The following is a 3,954-nucleotide window of genomic DNA, read 5'->3' on the forward strand; positions in this document are numbered from 1 at the left end:
AAAAATTTTTTTTTCTGAAACAGTCTCACTCTGTTACCCAGGCTGGAGTGCAATGGCATGGTCTCGGCTCACTGCAACCTCTGCCTCCCGGGATCAAGCAATTCTCCGGCCTCAGCCTCCTGAGTAGCTGGGACTACAGGCACATGCCACCACACCCGGCTAATTTTTGTATTTTTAGTAGAGACGGGGTTTCCCTATGTTGGCCAGGCTGTCTTGAACTCCTGACCTCGTGATCCACCCATCTCGGCCTCCCAGCATGCTGGGATTACAGGCGTAAGCCACCGTGCCCGGCCTGCGGTCGTTATTCCTTTGTCCCTCTTGCAGGTGGGCACCTCATCTGGCTTCTTCACTGCCATGAACCCAGTGTTAAAAACAGCATCTAAGGCCGGGCACAGTGGCTCAAGCCTGTAATCCCAGCAATTTGGGAGGCCAGGATGGGCAGATCACCTGAGGTCAGGAATTTGAGACCAGCCTGGCCAACATGGGGAAACCCCATCTTTACCAAAAACACAAAAATTAGCCAGGCGTGGTGGTGCACACCTGTAATCTCAGCTACTCAGGAGGCTGAGGCAGGAGAATCGTTTGAACCAGGGAGGCGGAGGTTGCAGTGAGCCAAGATCATGCCATTGCACTCCAGTCTGAGTGACAGAGCAAGACGCCATCTCAAAAAATAATCATCATAGACTGTGCTCACGCCTGTAATCCCAGCACTTTGGGAAGCTGAGGCAGGTGGATCGCCTGAGGTCAGGAGTTCAACACCAGCCTGACCAATATGGTGAAACCCCATCTCTACTAAAAATACAAAAAAGTGTGCTCGCTGTGGCAGCACACATACTAAAATTGGAACGATGCAGAGTAGATTAGGATGGCCCCTGCGCAAGGATGACACGCAAATTCTTGAAGCATTCCATATTAAAAAAAAGAAAAACAAAAAGAACACAAAAACTTAGCTGGGCACGGTGGCAGGCGCCCGTAATCCCAGCTACTCAAGAGGCTCAGGCGGGAGAATTGCTTGAACCCAGGAGGTGGAGGTTGCAGTGAGCCGAGATCATGCCACTGCACTCCAGCCTGGGAGACAAGAGCAAAACTCCATCTCACAAAGAATAATAATAATAAATAAAATAAAAACAGTGTCTAGGCCAGGCACGGTGGCTCATGCCTGTAATCCCAACACTTTGGGAGGCCAAAGTGGGAAGATCACTTGAGGCCAGGAGTTCAAGACCAGCGTGGCCAACATGGAGAAACCTCATCTCTACTAAAAATACAAAAATTGGCCAGGAGTGGTGGTGCACATCTGGAATCCCAGCTACTCGGGAGGCCGAGGCGGGAGAATCACTTGAACCCGGGAAGTGGAGGTTGCAGTGATCCAAGATCACGCCATTGCACTCCAGCCTGGGCGACACAGTGAAACCTTGTCTCAAAAACAACAACAACAAAAAACACTGTCTAGCACAAAGTCAGACTGTGTTTACTGAATGATTAACTCCCCAGGGCTGGGCCTGGCCTTCCTCTCTGGGTGGGTCACATGGGCCTCTCAGGCCATTGGTGGTGAAAAGGGAGGAGTCTTAGTGGCCCCATGGGGCCTCCTGCTCCCTCCACCCTGCATGCAGGGAAGCTGGGTGGCTGGGTCGGGGGGACAACAGACGGACTGGCTCAGAAGCCTGGCCTTTCCAGGCAGGAATTTTGAGAATCAGGTCTGAGCAAGTCCCCCTTAGACCCACTGCTGGCCATGACACAGAGCGGACGGGGGTTCCATAATGCAGTGTTGTCCACAGTGGGTAGGGAGCTCAGATGGAAGCCACTGCTTTCAGATTGCCCAGAAGGCTGGCACCTCAGGTTCTGCAGGGCCGCCAGCAGAATCCAGAAAAGGCACGGGTCACAGTGGCCGGGAGGAGCCTGGTGAGGCTACCCACCTTCTTCAGAAGCTGACGGCACCTCTGTTCCCGAGGCCTGGCCCTGGGGCTGGCTTCATCTTGGGGTTACCAGGGGCAGATTCTAGTGCCTCTGCCAGGCCCCAGAGGAACTGAGGTGGCATGCCAAGGACATTAATATAACAGTGATGTCAATACCTCAACCTCAGTCCGGGATGCTGTCTGATAGGCAACAGCTGATAGTGGTTGGCTAGGTGTGGTGATGTGAGATTTCCTTTTTTTTTTTTGAGATGGAGTTTCGCTCTGTGGCCCAGACTGGAGTGCAGTGGCGTGATCTCGGCTCACTGCAGCCTCCACCTCCCAGGTTCAAGTGATTCTCCCACCTCAGCCTCCTGAGTACCTGGGACTATAGGTTTGCACCATCAGGCCCAGCTAATATTTTTATTTTTAGTAGAGACCGAGTTTCACCATACCGAGATTCCCTTTTAAAAATACACTTTGGTAGCCAGGCGTGGTGGCTCACACCTGTAATCCCAGCACTTTGGGAGGCCCAGGAGGGCAGATCACCTAAGGTCAGGAGTTTGAGACCAAGCCTGACCAACATGGTGAAACCTTGTCTCTACTAAAAACATGAAAATTAGCCTGGCATGGTGGTGCGTGCCAGTAATCCCAGCTACCCGGGAGGCTGAGGCAGAAGAATCACTTGAACCTAGGAGGTAGAGGCTGCAATGAGCCGAGATTATGCCACGGCATTCCAGCCCGGGGGACAGAGTGAGACTGCATCCCAAAAAGGCAACAGAAACCTAACACTTTGGCCTGACACAGTGGTTCATGCCTATAATCCCAGCACTCTGGGAAGCCAGCGTGGGCAGATCACTTGAATCCAGGAGTTTCAGACCGGCCTGGGCAACATGGCAAAACCCATCTCTACGGAAAATACAAAGATTAGCTGATCATGGCGTCGTGTGCCTGTAGTGCCAGCTACTGGGGAGGCTGAGGTGGGAGGATTGCTTGAGCCCAAGAGGCAGAGGCTGCGGTGAGTCATGATGGCACCACTACACTCCAGCCTGGGCAACAGAGCTAGACTCCGTCTCAATAAATAAATAAATAATAAATAAATAAATAAATAAATATATACTTAAGTAAAAACCAATTGTCTAGGAGCAAATGTCAAGTAAGTCATAGTGCAGGTAAGACTCAGATGCAGCAAAAAAATCCTGCTGGGGCGGCTGCCTAACACCGGGAGTCACACAGGTTTATCCTTTGGCCTCTGGCCCAACTGTTAATGATATATTTATATTTATCATCTGCCCCCTCCCCATCCCATTAAAATGTCAGCTTCAAGAGGGCAGGGGCGCGGCTGTGTTCCTGCCATCTCACAGGATGTCTGGCCTACAGCAGGTGCTCAGTGAATACTTGTGAATGGGTGAGTGGCTGGAAGGACATGATGAATGAGTGAGCGCAGCTGAGACCTTCACATCCTGTCTCCGCCTCGGTGGGTACCAGTGCAGGCCCAGGAGTCCACTACCAGCTGTGTGACCCCAGGCAGGCTCCTCAACCTCTCTGTGCGTTTCCGTAGCCACGTCGCCGGATTATTCTAAGGATTACGTGTGGTTTAACATGGCGTGGACTTCTCGCAGTCCTCGGCACAGAGCACCGCCTTCGTGAATGTTGGTTCGCTGTTGTTCTTTCCTTTCCTTCCGGTATATTCTGCTTATGTATTCGCTATTGTTCTTCCCCATCTCACCGACGAGAAGCGTGAAACTCCAGGCTCTCCTGGCGCCCGGCTTCCCGGTTCCTGCTCGGGCCTGCGCGCCCGCCCTGGGCCAGCAGAGGGCGCTCGCGCGCTAGGGATCAACGCGCCGGCTCGGCGGGGCCACGCGTCACCTCCCAGCTGGGCTGGAGGAGGGGACAGGCGTGACCGCCGGGCAGGGGACCAGGTATCTGAGTGTGTGCCTTTGGCACAGCGGGAAACTGCGGGAGATCCCCAGAGAGGGAGTGCGCAAGCTTTTTTCCCAGTACCTGTGTTTGCAACCCCTTTTCTCTTTCTTTCTTTTTTTCTTTCTCTCTTTCTTTCTTTCTT

The 3,954-nt window shown here is 52.8% G+C and overlaps 1 non-coding gene across 1 annotated transcript; it reads left to right on the forward strand.

The window, feature by feature from the left end:
- Positions 1–810: 810 nt before the first annotated feature.
- LOC119471471 lies at positions 811–917 on the forward strand. Its single transcript, XR_005200544.1, has one exon. It is a non-coding gene; the product is annotated as a U6 spliceosomal RNA (small nuclear RNA).
- Positions 918–3,954: the final 3,037 nt, after the last annotated feature.

The sequence above is a fragment of the Cebus imitator genome, unplaced genomic scaffold, assembly GCF_001604975.1.
Source record: "Cebus imitator isolate Cc_AM_T3 unplaced genomic scaffold, Cebus_imitator-1.0 Scaffold62, whole genome shotgun sequence".
NCBI lineage: Eukaryota > Metazoa > Chordata > Mammalia > Primates > Cebidae > Cebus > Cebus imitator.